This window comes from Pseudophryne corroboree, chromosome 8 (assembly GCF_028390025.1).
Source record: "Pseudophryne corroboree isolate aPseCor3 chromosome 8, aPseCor3.hap2, whole genome shotgun sequence".
NCBI lineage: Eukaryota > Metazoa > Chordata > Amphibia > Anura > Myobatrachidae > Pseudophryne > Pseudophryne corroboree.
The window spans coordinates 453,040,902-453,066,681 of record NC_086451.1 but is presented as its reverse complement, the minus strand read 5'-3'; positions in this window follow the sequence as shown (position 1 = coordinate 453,066,681).

Here is a 25,780-nt window from a genome sequence, read left to right as displayed (position 1 = left end):
CAGCCAATCCCTAACCCTCCCCTCCTGCAGCCTATCCCTAATCCTTACCCTACTGCATAACCCTAACCCTCCTCTCCTGCAGCCTACCCCTAATCCTCACCCTAGTGCACAACTCTAACTCTCCTCTCCTGCAGCCTATCGCTAATCCTATAACTCTAACCCTCCTCTCCTGCAGCCTATCCCTAATCCTCACCCTAGTGCAAAACTCTAACCCTCCTCTCCTGCAGTTTATCCCTAATCCTATAACTCTAACCCTCCTCTCCTGCAGCCTATCCCTAATCCTCACCCTAGTGCATAACCCTAACCCTCCTCTCCTGCAGCCTATCCATAATCCTCACCCTAGTGCATAACTCTAACCCTCCTCTCCTGCAGCCTATCCCTAATCCTCACCCTAGTGCATAACTCTAACCCTCCTCTCCTGCAGCCTATCCCTAATCCTCACCCTAGTGCATAACTCTAACCCTCCTCTCCTGCAGCCTATCCCTAATCCTCACCCTAGTGCATAACTCTAACCCTCCTCTCCTGCAGCCTATCCCTAATCCTCACCTTATTGCACAACTCTAACCCTCCTCTCCTGCAGCCTATCCCTAATCCTCACCCTAGTGCACAACTCTAACCCTCCTCTCCTGCAGCCTACCCCTAATCCTCACCCTAGTGCACAACTCTAACCCTCCTCTCCTGCAGCCTATCCCTAATCCTCACCATACTGCATAACCCTAACCCTCCCCTCCTGCAGCCTATCTCTAATCCTCACCCTACTGCATAACCCTAACCCTCCCCTCCTGCAGCCTATCCCTAATCCTCACCCTAGTGCACAACTCTAACCCTCCTCTCCTGCAGCCTATCCCTAATCCTCACCCTAGTGCACAACTCTAACCCTCCTCTCCTGCAGCCTATCCCTAATCCTCACCTTAGTGCATTACTCTAACCCTCCTCTCCTGCAGCCTATCCCTAATCCTCACCCTACTGCATAACCCTAACCCTCCCCTCCTGCAGCCTATCCCTAATCCTCACCCTAGTGCATAACCCTAACCCTCCCCTCCTGCAACCTATCCCTAATCCTCACCTTAGTGCACAACTCTAACCCTCCTCTCCTGCAGCCTATCCCTAATCCTCACCTTATTGCACAACTCTAACCCTCCTCTCCTGCAGCCTATCCCTAATCCTCACCCTAGTGCACAACTCTAACCCTCCTCTCCTGCAGCCTATCCCTAATCCTCACCCTAGTGCACAACTCTAACCCTCCTCTCCTGCAGCCTATCCCTAATCCTCACCTTAGTGCATTACTCTAACCCTCCTCTCCTGCAGCCTATCCCTAATCATCACCCTACTGCATAACCCTAACCCTCCCCTCCTGCAGCCTATCCCTAATCCTCACCCTAGTGCATAACCCTAACCCTCCCCTCCTGCAACCTATCCCTAATCCTCACCTTAGTGCACAACTCTAACCCTCCTCTCCTGCAGCCTATCCCTAATCCTCACCTTATTGCACAACTCTAACCCTTCTCTCCTGCAGCCTATCCCTAATCCTTACCCTAGTGCACAACTCTAACCCTCCTCTCCTGCAGCCTACCCCTAATCCTCACCCTAATGCACAACTCTAACCCTCCACTCCTGCAGCCTATCCCTAACCCTCCCCTCCTGCAGCCTATCCCTAATCCTCACCCTACTGCATAACCCTCACCCTCCCCTCCTGCAGCCTATCTCTAATCCTCACCCTACTTCATTACCCTAACCCTCCCCTCCTGCAGCCTATCCCTAATCCTCACCCTAGTGCACAACTCTAACCCTCCTCTCCTGCAGCCTATCCCTAATCCTCACCCTAGTGCACAACTCTAACCCTCCTCTCCTGCAGCCTATCCCTAATCCTCACCTTAGTGCACAACTCTAACCCTCCTCTCCTGCAGCCTATCCCTAACCCTCCCCTCCTGCAGCCTATCCCTAATCCTCACCCTACTGCATAACCCTAATCCTCCCCTCCTGCAGCCTATCCCTAATCCTCACCTTAGTGCACAACTCTAACCCTCCACTCCTGCAGCCTATCCCTAACCCTCCTCTCCTGCAGCCAATCCCTAACCCTCACCTCCTGCAGCCTACCCCTAATCCTCACCCTACTGCATAACCCTAACCCTCCCCTCCTGCAGCCTATCTCTAATCCTCACCCTACTGCATAACCCTAACCCACCCCTCCTGCAGCCTATATCTAATCCTCACCCTAGTGCACAACTCTAACCCTCCTCTCCTGCAGCCTACCCCTAATCCTCACCCTAGTGCACAACTCTAACCCTCCTCTCCCACAGCCTATCCCTAATCCTATAACTCTAACCCTCCTCTCCTGCAGCCTATCCCTTATCCTCACCCTGGTGCATAACTCTAACCCTCCTCTCCTGCAGCCTATCCCTAATCCTATAACTCTAACCCTCCTCTCCTGCAGCCTATCCCTAATCCTCACCCTAGTGCATAACTCTAACCCTCCTCTCCTGCAGCCTATCCCTAATCCTCACCCTGGTGCATAACTCTAACCCTCCTCTCCTGCAGTTTATCCCTAATCCTATAACTCTAACCCTCCTCTCCTGCAGCCTATCCCTAATCCTCACCCTAGTGCATAACCCTAACCCTCCTCTCCTCTCCTGCAGCCTATCCATAATCCTCACCCTAGTGCATAACTCTAACCCTCCTCTCCTGCAGCCTATCCCTAATCCTCACCCTAGTGCATAACTCTAACCCTCCTCTCCTGCAGCCTATCCCTAATCCTCACCCTAGTGCATAACTCTAACCCTCCTCTCCTGCAGCCTATCCCTAATCCTCACCCTAGTGCATAACTCTAACCCTCCTCTCCTGCAGCCTATCCCTAATCCTCACCCTAGTGCATAACTCTAACCCTCCTCTCCTGCAGCCTATCCCTAATCCTCACCCTGGTGCATAACTCTAACCCTCCTCTCCTGCAGTTTATCCCTAATCCTATAACTCTAACCCTCCTCTCCTGCAGCCTATCCCTAATCCTCACCCTAGTGCATAACCCTAACCCTCCTCTCCTCTCCTGCAGCCTATCCATAATCCTCACCCTAGTGCATAACTCTAACCCTCCTCTCCTGCAGCCTATCCCTAATCCTCACCCTAGTGCATAACTCTAACCCTCCTCTCCTGCAGCCTATCCCTAATCCTCACCCTAGTGCATAACTCTAACCCTCCTCTCCTGCAGCCTATCCCTAATCCTCACCCTAGTGCATAACTCTAACCCTCCTCTCCTGCAGCCTATCCCTAATCCTCACCCTAGTGCATTACTCTAACCCTCCTCTCCTGCAGCCTATTCCTAATCCTCACCCTAGTGCATAACCCTGACCCTCCCCTCCTGCAGCCTATCCCTAATCCTCACCCTAGTGCACAACTCTAACCCTCCTCTCCTGCAGCCTATCCCTAATCCTCACCCTAGTGCACAACTCTAACCCTCCTCTCCTGCAGCCTATCCCTAATCCTCACCTTAGTGCATTACTCTAACCCTCCTCTCCTGCAGCCTATCCCTAATCCTCACCCTACTGCATAACCCTAACCCTCCCTTCCTGCAGCCTATCCCTAATCCTCACCCTAGTGCATAACCCTAACCCTCCCCTCCTGCAACCTATCCCTAATCCTCACCTTAGTGCACAACTCTAACCCTCCTCTCCTGCAGCCTATCCCTAATCCTCACCTTATTGCACAACTCTAACCCTCCACTCCTGCAGCCTATCCCTAATCCTCACCCTAGTGCACAACTCTAACCCTCCTCTCCTGCAGCCTACCCCTAATCCTCACCCTAGTGCACAACTCTAACCCTCCTCTCCTGCAGCCTATCCCTAATCCTCACCATACTGCATAACCCTAACCCTCCGCTCCTGCAGCCTATCCCTAATCCTCACCCTGGTGCATAACTCTAACCCTCATCTCCTGCAGTTTATCCCTAATCCTATAACTCTAACCCTCCTCTCCTGCAGCATATCCCTAATCCTCACCCTAGTGCATAACCCTAACCCTCCTCTCCTGCAGCCTACCCCTAATCCTCACCCTAGTGCACAACTCTAACCCTCCTCTCCTGCAGCCTATCCCTAATCCTCACCATACTGCATAACCCTAACCCTCCCCTCCTGCAGCCTATCCCTAATCCTCACCCTAGTGCATAACCCTAACCCTCCCCTCCTGCAGCCTATCCCTAATCCTCACCCTAGTGCACAACTCTAACCCTCCTATCCTGCAGCCTATCTCTAATCCTCACCCTAGTGCATAACCCTAACCCTCCCCTCCTGCAGCCTATCCCTAATCCTCACCCTAGTGCACAACTCTAACCCTCCTCTCCTGCAGCCTATCCCTAATCCTCACCCTAGTGCACAACTCTAACCCTCCTCTCCTGCAGCCTATCCCTAATCCTCACCTTAGTGCACAACTCTAACCCTCCTCTCCTGCAGCCTATCCCTAACCCTCCCCTCCTGCAGCCTATCCCTAATCCTCACCCTACTGCATAACCCTAATCCTCCCCTCCTGCAGCCTATATCTAATCCTCACCCTAGTGCACAACTCTAACCCTCCTCTCCTGCAGCCAATCCCTAACCCTCCCCTCCTGCAGCCTATCCCTAATCCTTACCCTACTGCATAACCCTAACCCTCCCCTCCTGCAGCCTATCTCTAATCCACACCCTACTGCATAACCCTAACCCTCCCCTCCTGCAGCCTATCTCTAATCCTCACCCTACTTCATTACCCTAACCCTCCCCTCCTGCAGCCTATCCCTAACCCTCCCCTCCTGCAGCCAATCCCTAACCCTCCCCTCCTGCAGCCTATCCCTAATCCTTACCCTACTGCATAACCCTAACCCTCCCCTCCTGCAGCCTATCTCTAATCCTCACCCTACTGCATAACCCTAACCCTCCCCTCCTGCAGCCTATATCTAATCCTCACCCTAGTGCACAACTCTAACCCTCCTCTCCTGCAGCCTATCTCTAATCCTCACCATACTGCATAACTCTAACCCTCCTCTCCTGCAGCCTACCCCTAATCCTCACCCTAGTGCACAACTCTAACCCTCCTCTCCTGCAGCCTACCCCTAATCCTCACCCTGGTGCATAACTCTAACCCTCATCTCCTGCAGTTTATCCCTAATCCTATAACTCTAACCCTCCTCTCCTGCAGCCTATCCCTAATCCTCACCCTAGTGCATAACCCTAACCCTCCTCTCCTGCAGCCTACCCCTAATCCTCACCCTAGTGCACAACTCTAACCCTCCTCTCCTGCAGCCTATCCCTAATCCTCACCATACTGCATAACCCTAACCCTCCCCTCCTGCAGCCTATCCCTAATCCTCCCCCTAGTGCATAACCCTAACCCTCCCCTCCTGCAGCCTATCCCTAATCCTCACCCTAGTGCACAACTCTAACCCTCCTATCCTGCAGCCTATCCCTAATCCTCACCCTAGTGCATAACCCTAACCCTCCCCTCCTGCAGCCTATCCCTAATCCTCACCCTAGTGCACAACTCTAACCCTCCTCTCCTGCAGCCTATCCCTAATCCTCACCTTAGTGCACAACTCTAACCCTCCTCTCCTGCAGCCTATCCCTAACCCTCCCCTCCTGCAGCCTATCCCTAATCCTCACCCTACTGCATAACCCTAATCCTCCCCTCCTGCAGCCTATCCCTAATCCTCACCTTAGTGCACAACTCTAACCCTCCACTCCTGCAGCCTATCCCTAACCCTCCTCTCCTGCAGCCAATCCCTAACCCTCCCCTCCTGCAGCCTATCCCTAATCCTTACCCTACTGCATAACCCTAACCCTCCTCTCCTGCAGCCTACCCCTAATCCTCACCCTAGTGCACAACTCTAACTCTCCTCTCCTGCAGCCTATCGCTAATCCTATAACTCTAACCCTCCTCTCCTGCAGCCTATCCCTAATCCTCACCCTAGTGCAAAACTCTAACCCTCCTCTCCTGCAGTTTATCCCTAATCCTATAACTCTAACCCTCCTCTCCTGCAGCCTATCCCTAATCCTCACCCTAGTGCATAACCCTAACCCTCCTCTCCTGCAGCCTATCCATAATCCTCACCCTAGTGCATAACTCTAACCCTCCTCTCCTGCAGCCTATCCCTAATCCTCACCCTAGTGCATAACTCTAACCCTCCTCTCCTGCAGCCTATCCCTAATCCTCACCCTAGTGCATAACTCTAACCCTCCTCTCCTGCAGCCTATCCCTAATCCTCACCCTAGTGCATAACTCTAACCCTCCTCTCCTGCAGCCTATCCCTAATCCTCACCTTATTGCACAACTCTAACCCTCCTCTCCTGCAGCCTATCCCTAATCCTCACCCTAGTGCACAACTCTAACCCTCCTCTCCTGCAGCCTACCCCTAATCCTCACCCTAGTGCACAACTCTAACCCTCCTCTCCTGCAGCCTATCCCTAATCCTCACCATACTGCATAACCCTAACCCTCCCCTCCTGCAGCCTATCTCTAATCCTCACCCTACTGCATAACCCTAACCCTCCCCTCCTGCAGCCTATCCCTAATCCTCACCCTAGTGCACAACTCTAACCCTCCTCTCCTGCAGCCTATCCCTAATCCTCACCCTAGTGCACAACTCTAACCCTCCTCTCCTGCAGCCTATCCCTAATCCTCACCTTAGTGCATTACTCTAACCCTCCTCTCCTGCAGCCTATCCCTAATCCTCACCCTACGGCATAACCCTAACCCTCCCCTCCTGCAGCCTATCCCTAATCCTCACCCTAGTGCATAACCCTAACCCTCCCCTCCTGCAACCTATCCCTAATCCTCACCTTAGTGCACAACTCTAACCCTCCTCTCCTGCAGCCTATCCCTAATCCTCACCTTATTGCACAACTCTAACCCTCCTCTCCTGCAGCCTATCCCTAATCCTCACCCTAGTGCACAACTCTAACCCTCCTCTCCTGCAGCCTATCCCTAATCCTCACCCTAGTGCACAACTCTAACCCTCCTCTCCTGCAGCCTATCCCTAATCCTCACCTTAGTGCATTACTCTAACCCTCCTCTCCTGCAGCCTATCCCTAATCATCACCCTACTGCATAACCCTAACCCTCCCCTCCTGCAGCCTATCCCTAATCCTCACCCTAGTGCATAACCCTAACCCTCCCCTCCTGCAACCTATCCCTAATCCTCACCTTAGTGCACAACTCTAACCCTCCTCTCCTGCAGCCTATCCCTAATCCTCACCTTATTGCACAACTCTAACCCTTCTCTCCTGCAGCCTATCCCTAATCCTTACCCTAGTGCACAACTCTAACCCTCCTCTCCTGCAGCCTACCCCTAATCCTCACCCTAATGCACAACTCTAACCCTCCACTCCTGCAGCCTATCCCTAACCCTCCCCTCCTGCAGCCTATCCCTAATCCTCACCCTACTGCATAACCCTCACCCTCCCCTCCTGCAGCCTATCTCTAATCCTCACCCTACTTCATTACCCTAACCCTCCCCTCCTGCAGCCTATCCCTAATCCTCACCCTAGTGCACAACTCTAACCCTCCTCTCCTGCAGCCTATCCCTAATCCTCACCCTAGTGCACAACTCTAACCCTCCTCTCCTGCAGCCTATCCCTAATCCTCACCTTAGTGCACAACTCTAACCCTCCTCTCCTGCAGCCTATCCCTAACCCTCCCCTCCTGCAGCCTATCCCTAATCCTCACCCTACTGCATAACCCTAATCCTCCCCTCCTGCAGCCTATCCCTAATCCTCACCTTAGTGCACAACTCTAACCCTCCACTCCTGCAGCCTATCCCTAACCCTCCTCTCCTGCAGCCAATCCCTAACCCTCACCTCCTGCAGCCTAACCCTAATCCTCACCCTACTGCATAACCCTAACCCTCCCCTCCTGCAGCCTATCTCTAATCCTCACCCTACTGCATAACCCTAACCCACCCCTCCTGCAGCCTATATCTAATCCTCACCCTAGTGCACAACTCTAACCCTCCTCTCCTGCAGCCTACCCCTAATCCTCACCCTAGTGCACAACTCTAACCCTCCTCTCCCACAGCCTATCCCTAATCCTATAACTCTAACCCTCCTCTCCTGCAGCCTATCCCTTATCCTCACCCTGGTGCATAACTCTAACCCTCCTCTCCTGCAGCCTATCCCTAATCCTATAACTCTAACCCTCCTCTCCTGCAGCCTATCCCTAATCCTCACCCTAGTGCATAACTCTAACCCTCCTCTCCTGCAGCCTATCCCTAATCCTCACCCTGGTGCATAACTCTAACCCTCCTCTCCTGCAGTTTATCCCTAATCCTATAACTCTAACCCTCCTCTCCTGCAGCCTATCCCTAATCCTCACCCTAGTGCATAACCCTAACCCTCCTCTCCTGCAGCCTATCCATAATCCTCACCCTAGTGCATAACTCTAACCCTCCTCTCCTGCAGCCTATCCCTAATCCTCACCCTAGTGCATAACTCTAACCCTCCTCTCCTGCAGCCTATCCCTAATCCTCACCCTAGTGCATAACTCTAACCCTCCTCTCCTGCAGCCTATCCCTAATCCTCACCCTAGTGCATAACTCTAACCCTCCTCTCCTGCAGCCTATCCCTAATCCTCACCTTAGTGCATTACTCTAACCCTCCTCTCCTGCAGCCTATCCCTAATCCTCACCTTAGTGCATTACTCTAACCCTCCTCTCCTGCAGCCTATCCCTAATCCTCACCCTACTGCATAACCCTAACCCTCCCCTCCTGCAGCCTATCCCTAATCCTCACCCTACTGCATAACCCTAACCCTCCCCTCCTGCAGCCTATATCTAATCCTCACCTTAGTGCATTACTCTAACCCTCCTCTCCTGCAGCCTATCCCTAATCCTCACCTTAGTGCATTACTCTAACCCTCCTCTCCTGCAGCCTATCCCTAATCCTCACCTTAGTGCATTACTCTAACCCTCCTCTCCTGCAGCCTATCCCTAATCCTCACCCTACTGCATAACCCTAACCCTCCCCTCCTGCAGCCTATCTCTAATCCTCACCCTAGTGCATAACCCTAACCCTCCCCTCCTGCAACCTATCCCTAATCCTCACCTTAGTGCACAACTCTAACCCTCCTCTCCTGCAGCCTATCTCTAATCCTCACCTTATTGCACAACTCTAACCCTCCACTCCTGCAGCCTATCCCTAATCCTCACCCTAGTGCACAACTCTAACCCTCCTCTCCTGCAGCCTACCCCTAATCCTCACCCTAGTGCACAACTCTAACCCTCCTCTCCTGCAGCCTATCCCTAATCCTCACCCTGGTGCATAACTCTAACCCTCATCTCCTGCAGTTTATCCCTAATCCTATAACTCTAACCCTCCTCTCCTGCAGCCTATCCCTAATCCTCACCTTATTGCACAACTCTAACCCTCCTCTCCTGCAGCCTATCTCTAATCCTCACCCTACTTCATTACCCTAACCCTCCCCTCCTGCAGCCTATCCCTAACCCTCCTCTCCTGCAGCCAATCCCTAACCCTCCCCTCCTGCAGCCTATCCCTAATCCTTACCCTACTGCATAACCCTAACCCTCCCCTCCTGCAGCCTATCTCTAATCCTCACCCTACTGCATAACCCTAACCCTCCCCTCCTGCAGCCTATATCTAATCCTCACCCTAGTGCACAACTCTAACCCTCCTCTCCTGCAGCCTATCTCTAATCCTCACCATACTGCATAACTCTAACCCTCCTCTCCTGCAGCCTACCCCTAATCCTCACCCTAGTGCACAACTCTAACCCTCCTCTCCTGCAGCCTACCCCTAATCCTCACCCTGGTGCATAACTCTAACCCTCATCTCCTGCAGTTTATCCCTAATCCTATAACTCTAACCCTCCTCTCCTGCAGCCTATCCCTAATCCTCACCCTAGTGCATAACCCTAACCCTCCTCTCCTGCAGCCTACCCCTAATCCTCACCCTAGTGCACAACTCTAACCCTCCTCTCCTGCAGCCTATCCCTAATCCTCACCATACTGCATAACCCTAACCCTCCCCTCCTGCAGCCTATCCCTAATCCTCCCCCTAGTGCATAACCCTAACCCTCCCCTCCTGCAGCCTATCCCTAATCCTCACCCTAGTGCACAACTCTAACCCTCCTATCCTGCAGCCTATCCCTAATCCTCACCCTAGTGTATAACCCTAACCCTCCCCTCCTGCAGCCTATCCCTAATCCTCACCCTAGTGCACAACTCTAACCCTCCTCTCCTGCAGCCTATCCCTAATCCTCACCCTAGTGCACAACTCTAACCCTCCTCTCCTGCAGCCTATCCCTAATCCTCACCTTAGTGCACAACTCTAACCCTCCTCTCCTGCAGCCTATCCCTAACCCTCCCCTCCTGCAGCCTATCCCTAATCCTCACCCTACTGCATAACCCTAATCCTCCCCTCCTGCAGCCTATCCCTAATCCTCACCTTAGTGCACAACTCTAACCCTCCACTCCTGCAGCCTATCCCTAACCCTCCTCTCCTGCAGCCAATCCCTAACCCTCCCCTCCTGCAGCCTATCCCTAATCCTTACCCTACTGCATAACCCTAACCCTCCTCTCCTGCAGCCTACCCCTAATCCTCACCCTAGTGCACAACTCTAACTCTCCTCTCCTGCAGCCTATCGCTAATCCTATAACTCTAACCCTCCTCTCCTGCAGCCTATCCCTAATCCTCACCCTAGTGCAAAACTCTAACCCTCCTCTCCTGCAGTTTATCCCTAATCCTATAACTCTAACCCTCCTCTCCTGCAGCCTATCCATAATCCTCACCCTAGTGCATAACTCTAACCCTCCTCTCCTGCAGCCTATCCCTAATCCTCACCCTAGTGCATAACTCTAACCCTCCTCTCCTGCAGCCTATCCCTAATCCTCACCCTAGTGCATAACTCTAACCCTCCTCTCCTGCAGCCTATCCCTAATCCTCACCCTAGTGCATAACTCTAACCCTCCTCTCCTGCAGCCTATCCCTAATCCTCACCTTATTGCACAACTCTAACCCTCCTCTCCTGCAGCCTATCCCTAATCCTCACCCTAGTGCACAACTCTAACCCTCCTCTCCTGCAGCCTACCCCTAATCCTCACCCTAGTGCACAACTCTAACCCTCCTCTCCTGCAGCCTATCCCTAATCCTCACTTTAGTGCATTACTCTAACCCTCCTCTCCTGCAGCCTATCCCTAATCCTCACCCTACTGCATAACCCTAACCCTCCCCTCCTGCAGCCTATCCCTAATCCTCACCCTAGTGCACAACTCTAACCCTCCTCTCCTGCAGCCTATCCCTAATCCTCACCCTAGTGCACAACTCTAACCCTCCTCTCCTGCAGCCTATCCCTAATCCTCACCTTAGTGCATTACTCTAACCCTCCTCTCCTGCAGCCTATCCCTAATCCTCACCCTACTGCATAACCCTAACCCTCCCCTCCTGCAGCCTATCCCTAATCCTCACCCTAGTGCATAACCCTAACCCTCCCCTCCTGCAACCTATCCCTAATCCTCACCTTAGTGCACAACTCTAACCCTCCTCTCCTGCAGCCTATCCCTAATCCTCACCTTATTGCACAACTCTAACCCTCCTCTCCTGCAGCCTATCCCTAATCCTCACCCTAGTGCACAACTCTAACCCTCCTCTCCTGCAGCCTATCCCTAATCCTCACCCTAGTGCACAACTCTAACCCTCCTCTCCTGCAGCCTATCCCTAATCCTCACCTTAGTGCATTACTCTAACCCTCCTCTCCTGCAGCCTATCCCTAATCATCACCCTACTGCATAACCCTAACCCTCCCCTCCTGCAGCCTATCCCTAATCCTCACCCTAGTGCATAACCCTAACCCTCCCCTCCTGCAACCTATCCCTAATCCTCACCTTAGTGCACAACTCTAACCCTCCTCTCCTGCAGCCTATCCCTAATCCTCACCTTATTGCACAACTCTAACCCTTCTCTCCTGCAGCATATCCCTAATCCTCACCCTAGAGCACAACTCTAACCCTCCTCTCCTGCAGCCTACCCCTAATCCTCACCCTAATGCACAACTCTAACCCTCCACTCCTGCAGCCTATCCCTAACCCTCCCCTCCTGCAGCCTATCCCTAATCCTCACACTACTGCATAACCCTCACCCTCCCCTCCTGCAGCCTATCTCTAATCCTCACCCTACTTCATTACCCTAACCCTCCCCTCCTGCAGCCTATCCCTAATCCTCACCCTAGTGCACAACTCTAACCCTCCTCTCCTGCAGCCTATCCCTAATCCTCACCCTAGTGCACAACTCTAACCCTCCTCTCCTGCAGCCTATCCCTAATCCTCACCTTAGTGCACAACTCTAACCCTCCTCTCCTGCAGCCTATCCCTAACCCTCCCCTCCTGCAGCCTATCCCTAATCCTCACCCTACTGCATAACCCTAATCCTCCCCTCCTGCAGCCTATCCCTAATCCTCACCTTAGTGCACAACTCTAACCCTCCACTCCTGCAGCCTATCCCTAACCCTCCTCTCCTGCAGCCAATCCCTAACCCTCACCTCCTGCAGCCTAACCCTAATCCTCACCCTACTGCATAACCCTAACCCTCCCCTCCTGCAGCCTATCTCTAATCCTCACCCTACTGCATAACCCTAACCCACCCCTCCTGCAGCCTATATCTAATCCTCACCCTAGTGCACAACTCTAACCCTCCTCTCCTGCAGCCTACCCCTAATCATCACCCTAGTGCACAACTCTAACCCTCCTCTCCCACAGCCTATCCCTAATCCTATAACTCTAACCCTCCTCTCCTGCAGCCTATCCCTTATCCTCACCCTGGTGCATAACTCTAACCCTCCTCTCCTGCAGCCTATCCCTAATCCTATAACTCTAACCCTCCTCTCCTGCAGCCTATCCCTAATCCTCACCCTAGTGCATAACTCTAACCCTCCTCTCCTGCAGCCTATCCCTAATCCTCACCCTGGTGCATAACTCTAACCCTCCTCTCCTGCAGTTTATCCCTAATCCTATAACTCTAACCCTCCTCTCCTGCAGCCTATCCTTAATCCTCACCCTAGTGCATAACCCTAACCCTCCTCTCCTCTCCTGCAGCCTATCCATAATCCTCACCCTAGTGCATAACTCTAACCCTCCTCTCCTGCAGCCTATCCCTAATCCTCACCCTAGTGCATAACTCTAACCCTCCTCTCCTGCAGCCTATCCCTAATCCTCACCCTAGTGCATAACTCTAACCCTCCTCTCCTGCAGCCTATCCCTAATCCTCACCCTAGTGCATAACTCTAACCCTCCTCTCCTGCAGCCTATCCCTAATCCTCACCTTAGTGCATTACTCTAACCCTCCTCTCCTGCAGCCTATCCCTAATCCTCACCTTAGTGCATTACTCTAACCCTCCTCTCCTGCAGCCTATCCCTAATCCTCACCCTACTGCATAACCCTAACCCTCCCCTCCTGCAGCCTATCCCTAATCCTCACCCTACTGCATAACCCTAACCCTCCCCTCCTGCAGCCTATATCTAATCCTCACCTTAGTGCATTACTCTAACCCTCCTCTCCTGCAGCCTATCCCTAATCCTCACCTTAGTGCATTACTCTAACCCTCCTCTCCTGCAGCCTATCCCTAATCCTCACCTTAGTGCATTACTCTAACCCTCCTCTCCTGCAGCCTATCCCTAATCCTCACCCTACTGCATAACCCTAACCCTCCCCTCCTGCAGCCTATCCCTAATCCTCACCCTAGTGCACAACTCTAACCCTCCTCTCCTGCAGCCTATCCCTAATCCTCACCCTAGTGCACAACTCTAACCCTCCTCTCCTGCAGCCTATCCCTAATCCTCACCTTAGTGCATTACTCTAACCCTCCTCTCCTGCAGCCTATCCCTAATCATCACCCTACTGCATAACCCTAACCCTCCCCTCCTGCAGCCTATCCCTAATCCTCACCCTAGTGCATAACCCTAACCCTCCCCTCCTGCAACCTATCCCTAATCCTCACCTTAGTGCACAACTCTAACCCTCCTCTCCTGCAGCCTATCCCTAATCCTCACCTTATTGCACAACTCTAACCCTCCTCTCCTGCAGCCTATCCCTAATCCTCACCCTAGTGCACAACTCTAACCCTCCTCTCCTGCAGCCTACCCCTAATCCTCACCCTAATGCACAACTCTAACCCTCCACTCCTGCAGCCTATCCCTAACCCTCCCCTCCTGCAGCCTATCCCTAATCCTCACCCTACTGCATAACCCTCACCCTCCCCTCCTGCAGCCTATCTCTAATCCTCACCCTACTTCATTACCCTAACCCTCCCCTCCTGCAGCCTATCCCTAATCCTCACCCTAGTGCACAACTCTAACCCTCCTCTCCTGCAGCCTATCCCTAATCCTCACCCTAGTGCACAACTCTAACCCTCCTCTCCTGCAGCCTATCCCTAATCCTCACCTTAGTGCACAACTCTAACCCTCCTCTCCTGCAGCCTATCCCTAACCCTCCCCTCCTGCAGCCTATCCCTAATCCTCACCCTACTGCATAACCCTAATCCTCCCCTCCTGCAGCCTATCCGTAATCCTCACCTTAGTGCACAACTCTAACCCTCCACTCCTGCAGCCTATCCCTAACCCTCCTCTCCTGCAGCCAATCCCTAACCCTCACCTCCTGCAGCCTAACCCTAATCCTCACCCTACTGCATAACCCTAACCCTCCCCTCCTGCAGCCTATCTCTAATCCTCACCCTACTGCATAACCCTAACCCACCCCTCCTGCAGCCTATATCTAATCCTCACCCTAGTGCACAACTCTAACCCTCCTCTCCTGCAGCCTACCCCTAATCCTCACCCTAGTGCACAACTCTAACCCTCCTCTCCCACAGCCTATCCGTAATCCTATAACTCTAACCCTCCTCTCCTGCAGCCTATCCCTTATCCTCACCCTGGTGCATAACTCTAACCCTCCTCTCCTGCAGCCTATCCCTAATCCTATAACTCTAACCCTCCTCTCCTGCAGCCTATCCCTAATCCTCACCCTAGTGCATAACTCTAACCCTCCTCTCCTGCAGCCTATCCCTAATCCTCACCCTGGTGCATGACTCTAACCCTCCTCTCCTGCAGTTTATCCCTTATCCTATAACTCTAACCCTCCTCTCCTGCAGCCTATCCCTAATCCTCACCCTAGTGCATAACCCTAACCCTCCTCTCCTCTCCTGCAGCCTATCCATAATCCTCACCCTAGTGCATAACTCTAACCCTCCTCTCCTGCAGCCTATCCCTAATCCTCACCCTAGTGCATAACTCTAACCCTCCTCTCCTGCAGCCTATCCCTAATCCTCACCCTAGTGCATAACTCTAACCCTCCTCTCCTGCAGCCTATCCCTAATCCTCACCCTAGTGCATAACTCTAACCCTCCTCTCCTGCAGCCTATCCCTAATCCTCACCTTAGTGCATTACTCTAACCCTCCTCTCCTGCAGCCTATCCCTAATCCTCACCTTAGTGCATTACTCTAACCCTCCTCTCCTGCAGCCTATCCCTAATCCTCACCCTACTGCATAACCCTAACCCTCCCCTCCTGCAGCCTATCCCTAATCCTCACCCTACTGCATAACCCTAACCCTCCCCTCCTGCAGCCTATATCTAATCCTCACCTTAGTGCATTACTCTAACCCTCCTCTCCTGCAGCCTATCCCTAATCCTCACCTTAGTGCATTACTCTAACCCTCCTCTCCTGCAGCCTATCCCTAATCCTCACCTTAGTGCATTACTCTAACCCTCCTCTCCTGCAGCCTATCCCTAATCCTCACCCTACTGCATAACCCTAACCCTCCCCTCCTGCAGCCTATCCCTAATCCTCACCCTAGTGCATAACCCTAACCCTCCCCTCCTGCAACCTATCCCTAATCCTCACCTTAGTGCACAACTCTAACCCTCCTCTCCTGCAGCCTATCCCTAATCCTCACCTTATTGCACAACTCTAACCCTCCACTCCTGCAGCCTATCCCTAATCCTCACCCTAGTGCACAACTCTAACCCTCCTCTCCTGCAGCCTATCCCTAATCCTCACCCTAGTGCACAACTCTAACCCTCCTCTCCTGCAGCCTATCCCTAATCCTCACCTTAGTGCACAACTCTAACCCTCCTCTCCTGCAGCCTATCCCTAACCCTCCCCTCCTGCAGCCTATCCCTAATCCTCACCCTACTGCATAACCCTAATCCTCCCCTCCTGCAGCCTATCCCTAATCCTCACTTTAGTGCACAACTCTAACCCTCCACTCCTGCAGCCTATCCCTAACCCTCCTCTCCTGCAGCCAATCCCTAACCCTCCCCTCCTGCAGCCTATCCCTAATCCTTACCCTACTGCATAACCCTAACCCTCCCCTCCTGCAGCCTATCTCTAATCCTCACCCTACTGCATAACCCTAACCCTCCCCTCCTGCAGCCTATATCTAATCCTCACCCTAGTGCACAACTCTAACCCTCCTCTCCTGCAGCCTATCCCTAATCCTATAACTCTAACCCTCCTCTCCTGCAGCCTATCCCTAATCCTCACCCTGGTGCATAACTCTAACCCTCCTCTCCTGCAGCCTATCCCTAATCCTCACCCTAGTGCATAACTCTAACCCTCCTCTCCTGCAGCCTATCCCTAATCCTCACCTTATTGCACAACTCTAACCCTCCTCTCCTGCAGCCTATCCCTAATCCTCACCCTAGTGCACAACTCTAACCCTCCTCTCCTGCAGCCTACCCCTAATCCTCACCCTAGTGCACAACTCTAACCCTCCTCTCCTGCAGCCTATCCCTAATCCTCACTTTAGTGCATTACTCTAACCCTCCTCTCCTGCAGCCTATCCCTAATCCTCACCCTACTGCATAACCCTAACCCTCCCCTCCTGCAGCCTATCCCTAATCCTCACCCTAGTGCACAACTCTAACCCTCCTCTCCTGCAGCCTATCCCTAATCCTCACCCTAGTGCACAACTCTAACCCTCCTCTCCTGCAGCCTATCCCTAATCCTCACCTTAGTGCATTACTCTAACCCTCCTCTCCTGCAGCCTATCCCTAATCCTCACCCTACTGCATAACCCTAACCCTCCCCTCCTGCAGCCTATCCCTAATCCTCACCCTAGTGCATAACCCTAACCCTCCCCTCCTGCAACCTATCCCTAATCCTCACCTTAGTGCACAACTCTAACCCTCCTCTCCTGCAGCCTATCCCTAATCCTCACCTTATTGCACAACTCTAACCCTCCTCTCCTGCAGCCTATCCCTAATCCTCACCCTAGTGCACAACTCTAACCCTCCTCTCCTGCAGCCTATCCCTAATCCTCACCCTAGTGCACAACTCTAACCCTCCTCTCCTGCAGCCTATCCCTAATCCTCACCTTAGTGCATTACTCTAACCCTCCTCTCCTGCAGCCTATCCCTAATCATCACCCTACTGCATAACCCTAACCCTCCCCTCCTGCAGCCTATCCCTAATCCTCACCCTAGTGCATAACCCTAACCCTCCCCTCCTGCAACCTATCCCTAATCCTCACCTTAGTGCACAACTCTAACCCTCCTCTCCTGCAGCCTATCCCTAATCCTCACCTTATTGCACAACTCTAACCCTTCTCTCCTGCAGCATATCCCTAATCCTCACCCTAGAGCACAACTCTAACCCTCCTCTCCTGCAGCCTACCCCTAATCCTCACCCTAATGCACAACTCTAACCCTCCACTCCTGCAGCCTATCCCTAACCCTCCCCTCCTGCAGCCTATCCCTAATCCTCACACTACTGCATAACCCTCACCCTCCCCTCCTGCAGCCTATCTCTAATCCTCACCCTACTTCATTACCCTAACCCTCCCCTCCTGCAGCCTATCCCTAATCCTCACCCTAGTGCACAACTCTAACCCTCCTCTCCTGCAGCCTATCCCTAATCCTCACCCTAGTGCACAACTCTAACCCTCCTCTCCTGCAGCCTATCCCTAATCCTCACCTTAGTGCACAACTCTAACCCTCCTCTCCTGCAGCCTATCCCTAACCCTCCCCTCCTGCAGCCTATCCCTAATCCTCACCCTACTGCATAACCCTAATCCTCCCCTCCTGCAGCCTATCCCTAATCCTCACCTTAGTGCACAACTCTAACCCTCCACTCCTGCAGCCTATCCCTAACCCTCCTCTCCTGCAGCCAATCCCTAACCCTCACCTCCTGCAGCCTAACCCTAATCCTCACCCTACTGCATAACCCTAACCCTCCCCTCCTGCAGCCTATCTCTAATCCTCACCCTACTGCATAACCCTAACCCACCCCTCCTGCAGCCTATATCTAATCCTCACCCTAGTGCACAACTCTAACCCTCCTCTCCTGCAGCCTACCCCTAATCCTCACCCTAGTGCACAACTCTAACCCTCCTCTCCCACAGCCTATCCCTAATCCTATAACTCTAACCCTCCTCTCCTGCAGCCTATCCCTTATCCTCACCCTGGTGCATAACTCTAACCCTCCTCTCCTGCAGCCTATCCCTAATCCTATAACTCTAACCCTCCTCTCCTGCAGCCTATCCCTAATCCTCACCCTAGTGCATAACTCTAACCCTCCTCTCCTGCAGCCTATCCCTAATCCTCACCCTGGTGCATAACTCTAACCCTCCTCTCCTGCAGTTTATCCCTAATCCTATAACTCTAACCCTCCTCTCCTGCAGCCTATCCTTAATCCTCACCCTAGTGCATAACCCTAACCCTCCTCTCCTCTCCTGCAGCCTATCCATAATCCTCACCCTAGTGCATAACTCTAACCCTCCTCTCCTGCAGCCTATCCCTAATCCTCACCCTAGTGCATAACTCTAACCCTCCTCTCCTGCAGCCTATCCCTAATCCTCACCCTAGTGCATAACTCTAACCCTCCTCTCCTGCAGCCTATCCCTAATCCTCACCCTAGTGCATAACTCTAACCCTCCTCTCCTGCAGCCTATCCCTAATCCTCACCTTAGTGCATTACTCTAACCCTCCTCTCCTGCAGCCTATCCCTAATCCTCACCTTAGTGCATTACTCTAACCCTCCTCTCCTGCAGCCTATCCCTAATCCTCACCCTACTGCATAACCCTAACCCTCCCCTCCTGCAGCCTATCCCTAATCCTCACCCTACTGCATAACCCTAACCCTCCCCTCCTGCAGCCTATATCTAATCCTCACCTTAGTGCATTACTCTAACCCTCCTCTCCTGCAGCCTATCCCTAATCCTCACCTTAGTGCATTACTCTAACCCTCCTCTCCTGCAGCCTATCCCTAATCCTCACCTTAGTGCATTACTCTAACCCTCCTCTCCTGCAGCCTATCCCTAATCCTCACCCTACTGCATAACCCTAACCCTCCCCTCCTGCAGCCTATCCCTAATCCTCACCCTAGTGCACAACTCTAACCCTCCTCTCCTGCAGCCTATCCCTAATCCTCACCCTAGTGCACAACTCTAACCCTCCTCTCCTGCAGCCTATCCCTAATCCTCACCTTAGTGCATTACTCTAACCCTCCTCTCCTGCAGCCTATCCCTAATCATCACCCTACTGCATAACCCTAACCCTCCCCTCCTGCAGCCTATCCCTAATCCTCACCCTAGTGCATAACCCTAACCCTCCCCTCCTGCAACCTATCCCTAATCCTCACCTTAGTGCACAACTCTAACCCTCCTCTCCTGCAGCCTATCCCTAATCCTCACCTTATTGCACAACTCTAACCCTTCTCTCCTGCAGCCTATCCCTAATCCTCACCCTAGTGCACAACTCTAACCCTCCTCTCCTGCAGCCTACCCCTAATCCTCACCCTAATGCACAACTCTAACCCTCCACTCCTGCAGCCTATCCCTAACCCTCCCCTCCTGCAGCCTATCCCTAATCCTCACCCTACTGCATAACCCTCACCCTCCCCTCCTGCAGCCTATCTCTAATCCTCACCCTACTTCATTACCCTAACCCTCCCCTCCTGCAGCCTATCCCTAATCCTCACCCTAGTGCACAACTCTAACCCTCCTCTCCTGCAGCCTATCCCTAATCCTCACCCTAGTGCACAACTCTAACCCTCCTCTCCTGCAGCCTATCCCTAATCCTCACCTTAGTGCACAACTCTAACCCTCCTCTCCTGCAGCCTATCCCTAACCCTCCCCTCCTGCAGCCTATCCCTAATCCTCACCCTACTGCATAACCCTAATCCTCCCCTCCTGCAGCCTATCCGTAATCCTCACCTTAGTGCACAACTCTAACCCTCCACTCCTGCAGCCTATCCCTAACCCTCCTCTCCTGCAGCCAATCCCTAACCCTCACCTCCTGCAGCCTAACCCTAATCCTCACCCTACTGCATAACCCTAACCCTCCCCTCCTGCAGCCTATCTCTAATCCTCACCCTACTGCATAACCCTAACCCACCCCTCCTGCAGCCTATATCTAATCCTCACCCTAGTGCACAACTCTAACCCTCCTCTCCTGCAGCCTACCCCTAATCCTCACCCTAGTGCACAACTCTAACCCTCCTCTCCCACAGCCTATCCCTAATCCTATAACTCTAACCCTCCTCTCCTGCAGCCTATCCCTTATCCTCACCCTGGTGCATAACTCTAACCCTCCTCTCCTGCAGCCTATCCCTAATCCTATAACTCTAACCCTCCTCTCCTGCAGCCTATCCCTAATCCTCACCCTAGTGCATAACTCTAACCCTCCTCTCCTGCAGCCTATCCCTAATCCTCACCCTGGTGCATGACTCTAACCCTCCTCTCCTGCAGTTTATCCCTTATCCTATAACTCTAACCCTCCTCTCCTGCAGCCTATCCCTAATCCTCACCCTAGTGCATAACCCTAACCCTCCTCTCCTCTCCTGCAGCCTATCCATAATCCTCACCCTAGTGCATAACTCTAACCCTCCTCTCCTGCAGCCTATCCCTAATCCTCACCCTAGTGCATAACTCTAACCCTCCTCTCCTGCAGCCTATCCCTAATCCTCACCCTAGTGCATAACTCTAACCCTCCTCTCCTGCAGCCTATCCCTAATCCTCACCCTAGTGCATAACTCTAACCCTCCTCTCCTGCAGCCTATCCCTAATCCTCACCTTAGTGCATTACTCTAACCCTCCTCTCCTGCAGCCTATCCCTAATCCTCACCTTAGTGCATTACTCTAACCCTCCTCTCCTGCAGCCTATCCCTAATCCTCACCCTACTGCATAACCCTAACCCTCCCCTCCTGCAGCCTATCCCTAATCCTCACCCTACTGCATAACCCTAACCCTCCCCTCCTGCAGCCTATATCTAATCCTCACCTTAGTGCATTACTCTAACCCTCCTCTCCTGCAGCCTATCCCTAATCCTCACCTTAGTGCATTACTCTAACCCTCCTCTCCTGCAGCCTATCCCTAATCCTCACCTTAGTGCATTACTCTAACCCTCCTCTCCTGCAGCCTATCCCTAATCCTCACCCTACTGCATAACCCTAACCCTCCCCTCCTGCAGCCTATCCCTAATCCTCACCCTAGTGCATAACCCTAACCCTCCCCTCCTGCAACCTATCCCTAATCCTCACCTTAGTGCACAACTCTAACCCTCCTCTCCTGCAGCCTATCCCTAATCCTCACCTTATTGCACAACTCTAACCCTCCACTCCTGCAGCCTATCCCTAATCCTCACCCTAGTGCACAACTCTAACCCTCCTCTCCTGCAGCCTATCCCTAATCCTCACCCTAGTGCACAACTCTAACCCTCCTCTCCTGCAGCCTATCCCTAATCCTCACCTTAGTGCACAACTCTAACCCTCCTCTCCTGCAGCCTATCCCTAACCCTCCCCTCCTGCAGCCTATCCCTAATCCTCACCCTACTGCATAACCCTAATCCTCCCCTCCTGCAGCCTATCCCTAATCCTCACCTTAGTGCACAACTCTAACCCTCCACTCCTGCAGCCTATCCCTAACCCTCCTCTCCTGCAGCCAATCCCTAACCCTCCCCTCCTGCAGCCTATCCCTAATCCTTACCCTACTGCATAACCCTAACCCTCCCCTCCTGCAGCCTATCTCTAATCCTCACCCTACTGCATAACCCTAACCCTCCCCTCCTGCAGCCTATATCTAATCCTCACCCTAGTGCACAACTCTAACCCTCCTCTCCTGCAGCCTATCCCTAATCCTATAACTCTAACCCTCCTCTCCTGCAGCCTATCCCTAATCCTCACCCTGGTGCATAACTCTAACCCTCCTCTCCTGCAGCCTATCCCTAATCCTCACCCTAGTGCATAACTCTAACCCTCCTCTCCTGCAGCCTATCCCTAATCCTCACCCTGGTGCATAACTCTAACCCTCCTCTCCTGCAGTTTATCCCTAATCCTATAACTCTAACCCTCCTCTCCTGCAGCCTATCCCTAATCCTCACCCTAGTGCATAACCCTAACCCTCCTCTCCTGCAGCCTATCCCTAATCCTCACCCTAGTGCATAACTCTAACCCTCCTCTCCTGCAGCCTATCCCTAATCCTCACCCTAGTGCATAACTCTAACCCTCCTCTCCTGCAGCCTATCCCTAATTCTCACCCTAGTGCATAACTCTAACCCTCCTCTCCTGCAGCCTATCCCTAATCCTCACCCTAGTGCATTACTCTAACCCTCCTCTCCTGCAGCCTATTCCTAATCCTCACCCTAGTGCATAACCCTAACCCTCCCCTCCTGCAGCCTATCCCTAATCCTCACCCTAGTGCACAACTCTAACCCTCCTCTCCTGCAGCCTATCCCTAATCCTCACCCTAGTGCACAACTCTAACCCTCCTCTCCTGCAGCCTATCCCTAATCCTCACCTTAGTGCATTACTCTAACCCTCCTCTCCTGCAGCCTATCCCTAATCCTCACCCTACTGCATAACCCTAACCCTCCCCTCCTGCAGCCTATCCCTAATCCTCACCCTAGTGCATAACCCTAACCCTCCCCTCCTGCAACCTATCCCTAATCCTCACCTTAGTGCACAACTCTAACCCTCCTCTCCTGCAGCCTATCCCTAATCCTCACCTTATTGCACAACTCTAACCCTCCACTCCTGCAGCCTATCCCTAATCCTCACCCTAGTGCACAACTCTAACCCTCCTCTCCTGCAGCCTACCCCTAATCCTCACTCTAGTGCACAACTCTAACCCTCCTCTCCTGCAGCCTATCCCTAATCCTCACCATGCTGCATAACCCTAACCCTCCCCTCCTGCAGCCTATCCCTAATCCTCACACTACTGCATAACCCTAACCCTCCCCTCCTGCAGCCTATCCCTAATCCTCACCCTAGTGCACAACTCTAACCCTCCTCTCCTGCAGCCTATCCCTAATCCTCACCCTAGTGCACAACTCTAACCCTCCTCTCCTGCAGCCTATCCCTAATCCTCACCTTAGTGCATTACTCTAACCCTCCTCTCCTGCAGCCTATCCCTAATCCTCACCCTACTGCATAACCCTAACCCTCCCCTCCTGCAGCCTATCCCTAATCCTCACCCTAGTGCATAACCCTAACCCTCCCCTCCTGCAACCTATCCCTAATCCTCACCTTATTGCACAACTCTAACCCTCCTCTCTTGCAGCCTATCCCTAATCCTCACCCTACTGCATAACCCTAACCCTCCCCTCCTGCAGCCTATCCCTAATCCTCACCCTAGTGCACAACTCTAACCCTCCTCTCCTGCAGCCTACCCCTAATCCTCACCCTAGTGCACAACTCTAACCCTCCACTCCTGCAGCCTATCCCTAACCCTCCCCTCCTGCAGCCTATCCCTAATCCTCACCCTACTGCATAACCCTCACCCTCCCCTCCTGCAGCCTATCTCTAATCCTCACCCTACTTCATTACCCTAACCCTCCCCTCCTGCAGCCTATCTCTAATCCTCACCCTAGTGCACAACTCTAACCCTCCTCTCCTGCAGCCTACCCCTAATCCTCACCTTAGTGCACAACTCTAACCCTCCTCTCCTGCAGCCTATCCCTAATCCTATAACTCTAACCCTCCTTTCCTGCAGCCTATCCCTAATCCTCACCCTAGTGCATAACTCTAACCCTCCTCTCCTGCAGCCTATCCCTAATCCTCACCCTGGTGCATAACTCTAACCCTCTTCTCCTGCAGTTTATCCCTAATCCTCACCCTAGTGCACAACTCTAACCCTCCTCTCCTGCAGCCTATCCCTAATCCTCACCCTAGTGCACAACTCTAACCCTCCTCTCCTGCAGCCTACCCCTAATCCTCACCCTAGTGCACAACTCTAACCCTCCTCTCCTGCAGCCTATCCCTAATCCTCACCATACTGCATAACCCTAACCCTCCCCTCCTGCAGCCTATCCCTAATCCTCACCCTAGTGCATAACCCTAACCCTCCCCTCCTGCAGCCTATCCCTAATCCTCACCCTAGTGCAAAATTCTAACCCTCCTCTCCTGCAGCCTATCCCTAATCCTCACCCTAGTGCATAATCCTCACCCTCCTGCAGCCTATCCCTAATCCTCACCCTAGTGCACAACTCTAACCCTCCTCTCCTGCAGCCTATCCCTAATCCTCACCCTAGTGCACAACTCTATCCCTCCTCTACTGCAGCCTATCCCTAATCCTCACTTTAGTGCACAACTATAACCCTCCTCTCCTGCAGCCTACCCTAATCCTCACCCTACTACATAACCCTAACCCTCCCCTCCTGCAGCCTATCCCTAATCCTCACCCTACTGCATAACCCTAACCCTCCCCTCCTGCAGCCTATCCCTAATCCTCACCTTAGTGCACAACTCTAACCCTCCACTCCTGCAGCCTATCCCTAACCCTCCCCTCCTGCAGCCTATCCCTAATCCTCACCCTACTGCATAACCCTCACCCTCCCCTCCTGCAGTCTATCTCTAATCCTCACCCTAGTGCACAACTCTAACCCTCCTCTCCTGCAGCCTACCCCTAATCCTCACCCTAGTGCACAACTCTAACCCTCCTCTCCTGCAGCCTATCCCTAATCCTATAACTCTAACCCTCCTCTCCTGCAGTCTATCCCTAATCCTCACCCTGGTGCATAACTCTAATCCTCCTCTCCTGCAGCCTATCCCTAATCCTATAACTCTAACCCTCCTCTCCTGCAGCCTATCCCTAATCCTCACCCTAGTGCATAACCCTAACCCTCCTCTCCTGCAGCCTACCCCTAATCCTCACCCTAGTGCACAACTCTAACCCTCCTCTCCTGCAGCCTATCCCTAATCCTCACCCTAGTGCACAACTCTAACCCTCCTCTCCTGCAGCCTACCCCTAATCCTCACCCTAGTGCACAACTCTAACCCTCCTCTCCTGCAGCCTATCCCTAATCCTCACCATACTGCATAACCCTAACCCTCCCCTCCTGCAGCCTATCCCTAATCCTCACCCTAGTGCATAACCCTAACCCTCCCCTCCTGCAGCCTATCCCTAATCCTCACCCTAGTGCAAAATTCTAACCCTCCTCTCCTGCAGCCTATCCCTAATCCTCACCCTAGTGCATAATCCTCACCCTCCTGCAGCCTATCCCTAATCCTCACCCTAGTGCACAACTCTAACCCTCCTCTCCTGCAGCCTATCCCTAATCCTCACCCTAGTGCACAACTCTATCCCTCCTCTACTGCAGCCTATCCCTAATCCTCACTTTAGTGCACAACTCTAACCCTCCTCTCCTGCAGCCTACCCTAATCCTCACCCTACTACATAACCCTAACCCTCCCCTCCTGCAGCCTATCCCTAATCCTCACCCTACTGCATAACCCTAACCCTCCCCTCCTGCAGCCTATCCCTAATCCTCACCTTAGTGCACAACTCTAACCCTCCACTCCTGCAGCCTATCCCTAACCCTCCCCTC